Below are 9,837 nucleotides of genomic sequence, written 5' to 3' on the forward strand. Positions count from 1 at the left end.
ACCTTACTTTGTTTTGGTGCGATGTTCAATGTTATGTTTGGTATTTGAGATTTTTTTTCTGCGTTACAATTTAGCATAAATTTCTAAAACGACCCTGGTTCAACAGCTCATTTCTTTTTTTTACTGATATCTATTGCAGTATTGTGTTTAAAAAATTTGTAGTGCAAAAAATTGTCATTGCGGCACCTGATGGGACAAGGCACTTTCCACTATTCGAAAAATAAAATTTTGTAACTCATATGACTTATGAGCTAGACAATTCAAACTTTCCTCTTTTATATACAATTGATTAACAAACGTTTTGTATATTTCACATTATTTTTTACTCCTTTTGTGTTATGAGCACCACATTGGAAATGTTCTGGGCAATTTTCAATGAATCTTGTTTTTCTATAACATTATTACTTGTTACACCTTAATATTTCTTTTTAAAAGTAATGTCGTTCAAAAATGCGTTTATTTAGCTTTGTATTGATATATAGAAAGACAGTGTAACCATGATAATGTGTACTACAAAAATAATTACGAAAACCTACAAAAAGTGGCACATTTTCCCACGGTAACGAAAGAGTTCACCGTAATCTAAATGAGACTATCACGAGCACTTCCCGAGTTTGTTGTTGGTACCAAAACCATGACAGTTCCAGTTCGTGGTTTCTTCCGGGAAATAGTCGATAGTCTTAAATTTTTGAGTGTTCGTTTTTCAAATTCATATTTGTGGACTGTAATACGGAAAAAGTTATATCGAGATTTCTGTGATAGCGTTTTGCTTGTACCCATGTACACAGCCGTGTACAGTGGAGGCCCAGGCCTAGACGTTTTGAAAAGGGTGAGAAAGATGCCAGTGCAGCCAGCCACCAAATCCTTCTTTAAATTGCATACCGGTACTTTACACGTTAAAACATTTATGGAACAACGTAAGTTCTACTTTCCATGGGGAACCAACTGCCTTATTTGTATAAAACCGGAAAATATAGATCATTTCTTCATACACTGTTGGGAGGGGGTCTATTTCAGGGACGTGTTGCAAAGGACCTTAAAAAAGAGTTACGGATAGATCCCCAGGGAATCAGATTTTTGCCAGTAGATGACAACGAAGGATTCCCGTACGACCTGATCATGCTCACGGACATCCACTGACTATGGCGCTCGAGAATGGCAGGGTACCACTGTGACCCTCATACCCGACCGGCGCGTGTATACTTCCGTGAATGTATGCAGCGGTACGTAGAAGTACAGAAATCACAACAACCTGCTCCCGAGTGGCTGTACAGGGTTGAAGCCCTGACAGCACTCAAGGAATTTTAATAGACAACGTCATGCCGCAGCAGCGGATGCCAACAAATGTATATATTGCTGTTTTTGTGTAGTGTTAATTGAATTTTGTGTTATATGTCGAGGACTGGCAATAAAAAAAAAAGAAATCGGTTCCCGTGGTGTAGTGGTTATCACGTGCGCTTAACATGCGCAAGATCCCCGGTTCGGTCCCAGGCAGGAAGAAAGCTTTTCATTTTTGTTTCTATTGCGATCGTATACGCGCAGAAGAAAAGGGGGAGCGAAATAACCTACTCCGTGCTCGGTTCCCGTGGTGTAGTGGTTATCACGTGCGCTTAACACGCGCAAGGTCCCCGGTTAGGTCCCGGGCGGGAACACAGCTTTTAATGTTTTTCTATTGCGATCGTATACGCACAGAAGAAAAGGGCGAGCGAAATAACCTACCAGGACCGTGCTGCTGAAGCTCAAAACCGGCGTGAAAGTGGAGGACCTTCCTCATCAGGTCCGCGTCGGCGGAGAGTTGGCCCTGGTGGTCGTTCCCGGGCGGCCCATGCAGTGCTTGCGCTGCCAAGCCACGGGACACGTCCGCCGTGAGTGCAAGGTACCCCGCTGTTCACGGTGCAGACGATTCGGCCACGTCCACGCTGACTGCGTGAAATCCTACGCCGTCGTAACAGGCCCAGCTGCGAGTGACATCGCGGCAGAGCGCGTCATGGACGTTGTGGAGGCGGAGGACGCTGCCAAAGGAGCCGGAGACCTGGTGACGTCACCGAGAAACAGTGGGATGCCGAACGAGGGTGCAGACGGCAAGTTTGCTGAGGCTGCTGAGAAGCCGAGTTTGCCCGTACAGGTCACGACTGCAGAGGTCCCGGCGACCGGAGGCGTTGGTGAAGACGCAGCCGATGACGACGAAACGGCAATGCAGCAGGACAAGGCCGTCAACGATGGCGACCAGATAACGGCCCTCGTTGCCCCAGTCAAGCGATCCCACGAGGCGACCGAAGACCGGGACGACAGTGCAACCAACACCAGCGAAGGGCCACCGACCAAGACGCCACTTGGACGGCGGATGGGCTTCAAGCCAAAACCGAACGTTCCTCCTGAGAGAACACCTGGCGACAAAGCACTGGCCACGAATACCGCCGGGAAGCCTGAAGGTCCTGGAGGTGGCTAGCGAAGGGCTAGTTGTGAAGGGTAAGCACCATGCTCCGGGCATACTTTTTCTTTAGTTCACGATGGCTCCAATACCGTCACTTAGTATTGCCACGTTAAACGTGAGAGGGTTGGCGGCTAGTCGTAGGCAAAGTCAGGTCCTACAGTTGGTGACTGACCACGACATAGACGTACTAGCCGTCCAGGAAACTAAATTTGACGGGGAGGAGGAGACCGGGAGCATGGTGCGACGTTTCACGACTAGGTATTTTGCTGCGGTCAGCCATGCAATTGGCACGTCTGGGAGCTGCCTTCTTTTTGTAAAGAAGCTGCTTGGACTGCAGATTAAAAGTGTATTTTCGTGCACGTCTGGAAGGATTGTTTTTTGTGATTTTGTCATGAGTGATGTTAAATTCCGCGTACTATGCGTATATGCGCCGAATTCAGTGGATGAGCGTGTCTTATTTTTTCGAACCTGGAACAGTATGCCTGGTGTGATAAGCGCGTAATTATGTTAGGCGACTTCAATTGTGTGCTGAGCGCTAGAGACAGAGCCAACAATGCCGGAGTGCGTGATAGAAGTTGTGATGTGTTGGCTAAAATAAGAGGCGAAAATGAACTGGACGACGTGTTTGAGTGTCTCGAAGGGGGGCGTGAAGTGATTTTTACGCGTTATCAGGGCAGTAGCCAAGCGCGATTGGATCGCACGTACCTTTCGTTGGATGCGATTCCAAAATGCCACGACTATTGCGTTGTACCTGTGTCCTTTTCGAACCATTGTCTTGTAAAATGTCACATAGGTTTACAGAAGAGGCGACATGCATTTAATTGGGATCTTTGGAATATGAATGCCAAGTTACTTAACGACGAGTCGTTTGTAGAGGCAGTACGCGATATGGTCACACAATTACCCGATGATACATCGGAAACAATGCTAGAAAAGTGGGAATGCTTCAAACAAAATGTTAAAGTGAAAGCCTTAGAAAGATCCAGCTGCCTAAAATATGAGAAGGAAGTGAAAGAAAAGGGTTTAAGAACACTACTTAAGCAGCTGATAACGCTTGAGTGCAAAGAGCCTGGTGCGTATAAAGACGACGTGCGCAACGTCAAAGAAAAACTCGAACAGTTCGACAAGGAGCGGTATCAAGGGGCCATTGTGCGAGCACGTGCCGATGCACTAGCGGCGGGGGAGACGCCCATAAAAATGGCGCTCGGTCTAGAGAAGGCATACGGACGACGAAACAACGTCGATGAGATTTTAATGAATGGCATTATTGTTGACGATAACGAGAGCATATGCCGCGCCTTCTTCGAGTACTACCAGTCGCTCTTTGCATTTCAGGCAGCCAATGTAGAGGGGTTTAAAGCTGATTTTCTCCATCGTATGCCACGAGTGGATGATGACACCAAAGAGGGACTAGAAGGTAAAATAACCGAGAAGGAAGTCGAGAAAGCAATCGACAGTTTGAACCTGGGCAAGTTACCCGGACCTGATGGTCTCAGTGCTGGGTGGTATAAGGTGTTTAAAAGCGAACTGGCCCCTCTGTTAGCAGACGTCTTTAATAACGCGTATGAACAGAAAACCTTGCCACCTTCTTTTGGGAACGCTCACACAATTCCAATACCGAAGAGCGATCAAATAGATAAACTCAAACTGGTCTCATCCTACAGGCCCATATCATTAACAAACATTGATTATAAAATATTTATGAAGGTTATAGCCACCAGACTCCAAGGTGTCATCAAGGAAATAGTCGCTAACCACCAAACTTGCGGCATCACGGGGCGATCTATTTTTGCAAACATCCATATGATGCGGTGTATTCTGGAGTGCTGTGACGTCACCTATGGTGGTGTTGCAGTCCTCCAACTCGGTCTCGAGAAAGCGCTCGATTGTGTCGCTCATGCTATTTTGTTTGCCATCCTAGATCACGTTAACGTCGGTTCCATCATCACTGAGGGTGTGGCCTTGGCGTTACCAGAATTGCACAACAAGATTAATTGTTAATAAGTCACTGGGGGCCCTCATTAACATCATGCGTTCAGTGCGCCAAGGCTGCCCCCTCAGTCCGCTTCTGTTCGCTATTTATATCGAAGCAATGTCTCTGGCGATTACTTAAAGTGAGAACATACGCGATTTTAGACTAGCAGCGACTGAAGTGAAGCTGCTCGCATATGCATATGACATTGCAGTGCGTTTTACAGACAAACCAAGTATAACCAAAACAATTAAGGTAGTGAAACATTTCTGAGATGGAACCGGCAGCCGAGTAAATTGGGGCAAATTGTGGCACGGGCAGTGGCCGTCTGCACCGGACCACTTCGCAAACATGAACTGGGTGAAAACTCCGACACGATATCTAGGTGTTCCCCTCAACAGCTACAATAGTAGCGATGAATACTGGAGCAGCCAGACTAAAGAAAGAAAAAAAAAGCAGACAGATGGACAGGTACTAACCTGTCCATTTTTGCTAGAGTGACTGTGTGTAACATGTTTTTTATATCTAAGTTATACTACGTCATGCAAGTGTTGTATTGTTCCAGAGCAAACGTGCAACGGCAGCACAGAGTGTTTGCTGTTTTCATCTGGGGTTCGACATGGGGAAGGTGTAGCTGAACAAATTTGTTCAGTAGGGTGAAGGACGGAGGTGTGGGCTTGGTTCATCTTTTTGTTAGACAGCTGGTAAATCGATTTTTGTTTTTTGTGAAGTGAAAAGGAAAACACTGTACAGAGATCTTTGTGATGTACTTTTCCCAGTGGCATTATACAGAGCCATATACAGTGGAGGGCCAGGACAGGATGTGCTCAAACGGGTGAAACGCATGCAGGTACCACCAGGAGTAAAAACCTTTTTCTTTAAGCTTGATACCGGAACGCTCCCCGTCAAGACTTTTATGACAGATCGGGGTTGTACTGTACAAGGGGGATCGCACTGCTTCATCTGCAAGCAGCCCGAAACGATTGATTATGTTTTTTGCACTGTTGGGAGGGGGTATTACTTCTGGGATGTGTTAACGCAAACACTCAAGAAAGAGTTGATAGTGTACCCCCATGGGATCAGATACCTGTCAATTAAGGATGATGACGGGGTTCCTTTAACTTTATTATGTTGATTGCACTCCACTGTTTATAGCGGGCTCGTATGGCAGGGTACCACTGTGATCCTGACGCGAGGCCCGCGAGGATTTATTTCAAATAATGTATTCATCGGTTTATTGAAGAACAGAAAATGCAAGTGTCTGTACCGGATTGGCTGTCAAGGCTAGAGCCTCTGAAAGTCATGAAGGAATTTTAGCGTGACAACGTCGGTCCTATACGGACGGACGACTTACTTGTGTTATTTTTTTCTTATTTCTTTTCTGTCCAACAGCGTGCATTTGTGTTATTTGAGTGTGTGGTAATTGGTATGTACTGTGTTATGTCGAAGACCGGCAATAAATAAATAAAAGTCGGTTCCCGTGGTGTAGTGGTTATCACGTGCGCCTCACACGCGCAAGGTCCCCGGTTCGATCCCGGGCGGGAACAAAGCTTTTTCATTTTTATTTCTATTGCGATCGTATACGCGTAGAAGAAAAGGGGGAGCGAAATACCCTACTCCGTGGTGTAGTGGTTAGCTACTTCCGGGTGTCGAGGCGAACGGACGTGTCATCATGTGCTCCGAAGGAGCGGTCTCAGCGGCCCATCTTGGCCGCGGAAACAGGTACATTTTTGAAGACAACCAGGATTATCAATGTGATGCTGCCCCATCTGCCAAAAGGTCGGATTGTTTTTAATACAGTTCTTTTGCATGGTGATATCCGTGCTGGGCCGTGCAGAGTCGAAGACTTCCGGGATGCCCTGGCCAGCCTGGAAATTTTTTTTTTGCGATAAAGACTTCCCGTTAAGGCATAATTCTTGATGTGTATATGTGTATTATATATGTGCTGTGAGGCCTGTGTTGTGTATGAATTGAAGCAGTGTTTTGTGGAATATGTTATCATGTATCCAGCGGTCATAGCTGGTTGTCACACTGTAGCGGAGGCCGGCTTGTAGTAGGAGACGCGAGCGTTCCGATTGTAAACCAGTACATGACCCTATAGCCTGGTATGCATCTGCTTCCATCACATGGACGGAGCAGTATGGACACGTAGCACCCAGTGGTAAATGCAACCAGTTCCACCTTGAGATCACAGCCAGTGTAAGGGCCACCCCGGCCCGAAGCCTCCTAAGCACAACTTCCTTCGCCCTATTAAGGTGAAGGAGGAGGGAGCAGACACACGGGGGGATAAGAGCGCGTGTGTCCTGCCGGAGAAAATTTTTGCGGGCTCGGAGCGAGTTAAGGGGTTGAGGTGGGAGGGGAATTGACGGAAGGTCCGGATTAGGACGGCAATGTGCCTGCTGGTCAGCAGCACTGTTGTGAGGGTTCGCTGCATGGCCTTGAATCCAGTATACCTTGACGCAAGTAGCTGTTTTTCTATTCATAGTGTGTATTGTCTCGCAGATTTCCATCGCCTTGTCAACCTTCTTCAGTTCCTGAATAGCCGCTAAAGAATCAGTGAAGATATCTAGTTGTTTGATGGTAGGCAGCTTAGATGTCGCATCTTGCACAGCGTCGTGGATGGCCTGAAGTTCCATGCTCCCCAAGGTTGTCGCCTTGGGATCTTTCCAGATGAATGATGTGTGGGCCGTAACACTAAAGAGCTCGGAAGACGTCAAGAAGTTGTTAAGATCTGCAACAATTACTGTCAAGAGCAGGCGCTGCCTAGTCGTTGAACCGAACAACCAGGACGTACGCCTTAAAATGCACTGGGTGCTCTATAATGTCAATGAAGAAGACATACGTGAACCTCTAGCGCCGTACGGTGAAGTTACGGAAGTTTCCCGAGAGCGCTGGCGTGCTCAGGGCGTCACAGACAAGGGCTCCACAACGCGTCTGGTGAACCTCAAGTTGAAGCCGGGCGTTACAAGTGAAGATATCCCGCATCAGCTTCGAGTCGCGGGAGAGCCAGCTTTATTAGTGGTGCCTGGAAGGCTACCACTTTGCTTGCGCTGCCAAGGAAAAGGTCACGTTCGCCGGGAGTGCCGGGTGCCCCGATGCTCGCGTTGCAGGCGTTTTGGCCATGACGAAAGTCAGTGCACGCCTACATACGCAAACGTCACAGGGCCGTTGAAGAATCCAGATTCCTCTGAGCTTGTTATGGACGAGGCGGAGGCTGAGGACGCGGTAGACGCTGAAAGTGAGAAGGTTAAACCGCAAGTAATGCCAACAGCACCCTCCCCCTTGGAGCTGGCCGTGATTTCCGTACCATGCGAGCAGCCGGCACCACAAGAAAAGCAGTCTGACCCGGAAAAGGACGGGCTGCACCTGTCAAAAGAAGCCAAGCAAGACTCAGCTGCAGCGACTGACTCCAACGCGCCGCGCGCAATGGCGACAGATGTGAGTACGTCGTCGAGTAAGCGGGCGCACATCGAGACGGTGAAACTTGACGACCCGAATGGTGGCCTGAATGCCGAGGAGCCGCCTGCGAAAGCGGCACTGGGCCGTCAGCCGTCATTCAGGCCGAAGCCGAACATTACCCCAGACAAATATGTGGCAGACACGACGCCGAAGTAGGCGCCGGGGTCTGCGCTTTTCGGGTGCCAGCACATTAAGCTGCAAAAGACTTTCACGCGCATGGACGGCGTCGGGGAGCGGAGACATCAAGCTTGTGTTGCAGAAGGTGCAAGCGTGTCAGAAATAATTCTGCAAGGACTGGTCCAACCCGGTGAACTGTCTGCCGTGCGGTCGCGCACAGAGGTGAGCGTCGTGCGACCCGTTTGCTTCTCACAAAATATGCACGACAAAACTGGGCAGCCGCTACGAGCAGCTACACTGAATGTAAGGGGCTTAGCAGCCCGGAGAAGGCAGCACCAAGTGAGCCGACTATTTTTAGAAAATGAGTTGGATCTTGTCGCAGTGCAAGAAACTAAAATCGAAAGTGAGGAGCAGACGGACCGCATGGTGGAAACCTTTCGAACGCGCTACAATGTTTGTATTTGTCACGCTGTGGGAACATCCGGCGGATGCGCGAACTTCATCCGCAATAACCTTGGCATTTCGGATGTGAGCATTGTTGTTTCTGAAGCAGGACGATTGCTAATTGTTGACTTTTCTTTTTCCGGCCAGCCTTGGAGAGTGAGATGTGTTTATGCACCTAATAACGAGAACGAACGAGTAGCCTTTTCCGGAAAAATCGAGATTTACTTGAAGTGTTTGAAACGTATGGTTATGCTTGGCGATTTCAATTGTGTTTTGATGGCCGAGGACAGAGCTAAGTGTCTGGCCGCGATAAAAGTGCAAATGTACTGCAGGCGTTAATCCACGAAAATGATTTGGACAACCTGGGATGGCTTCTTTCGAATGGAAATCGGCCCGTGTTCACGCACTTCCAGCGCCGAAGTAGCACGCGGCTCGACAGAGTGTATGCCACGGTTGACTTTATGAACATGTGCACTAATTATGAAGTAAAGCATGTCTATTTTAGTGATCACAGCCTTGTAATGGTCACACTCGGAGGCAAGAAGAATAAAACGCAATTTAGCTGGCAGTTATGGAAGTTCAATGTAAAACTACTCGACGACGAATTGTTTAATGGAAAACTAAAAGGAACAATTGAAAGCATGACCCGCACAGCAGCAAAGCCATGCGCGGCTGAATGGGACCATTTCAAGAACGAAGTCAAAGCTGATAGCGACCGAGAGGGGAACATGGCTCAGTCATAAAGAAAAAAAAAGATAATTGGAATGCCAGCTTGATTTTATGATAAGCATAGAAACAGCGAATCCCGGGAAATTCTGTAAAGAAATTCGTGAAGTTAAGGGTCAGCTCGAGGCTCTCGACGTTGAAAAGTATCGATCAGCAGTAGTAAGGGCGCAAGCTGAAAAGCTCTAGATGGGGGAAGCTCCCAATAAGCGCGCATTGCGCGATGAAAGGAGATATGTAAGGGAAACTAAGACATCCACCCAAATGTAGCAATTTGCTACAATGGAAACCCAACCGGGTTTCTCGAAAGAAAGCCTCGCAGATGAAGAAAAATTCGTCCTGGTCCGGGACTCGAACCCGGGACCACCGCCTTACCGGGGCAGCCGCTCTACCATCTGAGCTAACCAGGCGGCTAGCAGATGGCAGGGCGAAGTCGAATTTGTCGACAACTCGAAGCAAAGGCAAGTGTATGACGTAATAGTTCAGCGTAAATCCGCTAGGTGGAGATCAGTAATTAAAGGTAAACTGAGACATCCACCCAAATGTAGCAATTTGCTACAATGGAAACCCAACCGGGTTCCTCGAAAGAAAGCCTCGCAGTTGAGGAAAAATTCGTCCTGGTCCGGGACTCGAACCCGGGACCACCGCCTCTCCGGGGCAGCCGCTCTATCATCTGAGCTAACCAGGC

The 9,837-nt window shown here is 48.1% G+C and overlaps 3 non-coding genes across 3 annotated transcripts; 2 read left to right on the plus strand and 1 right to left on the minus strand.

Moving 5' to 3' along the window:
* The first annotated feature begins 1,579 nt into the window (after positions 1–1,579).
* Trnav-aac (transfer RNA valine (anticodon AAC)) lies at positions 1,580–1,652 on the plus strand. The gene has a single exon. It is a non-coding gene; the product is annotated as a tRNA-Val (tRNA).
* A 4,228-nt stretch (positions 1,653–5,880) lies between these two features.
* Positions 5,881–5,953, plus strand: Trnav-cac (transfer RNA valine (anticodon CAC)). Its single transcript has one exon. It is a non-coding gene; the product is annotated as a tRNA-Val (tRNA).
* Positions 5,954–9,484: 3,531 nt separating this feature from the next.
* Trnat-ggu (transfer RNA threonine (anticodon GGU)) lies at positions 9,485–9,559 on the minus strand. The gene has a single exon. It is a non-coding gene; the product is annotated as a tRNA-Thr (tRNA).
* Between the last annotated feature and the right edge of the window lie 278 nt (positions 9,560–9,837).

The sequence above is a fragment of the Dermacentor silvarum genome, chromosome 1 (genome assembly GCF_013339745.2).
Source record: "Dermacentor silvarum isolate Dsil-2018 chromosome 1, BIME_Dsil_1.4, whole genome shotgun sequence".
NCBI lineage: Eukaryota > Metazoa > Arthropoda > Arachnida > Ixodida > Ixodidae > Dermacentor > Dermacentor silvarum.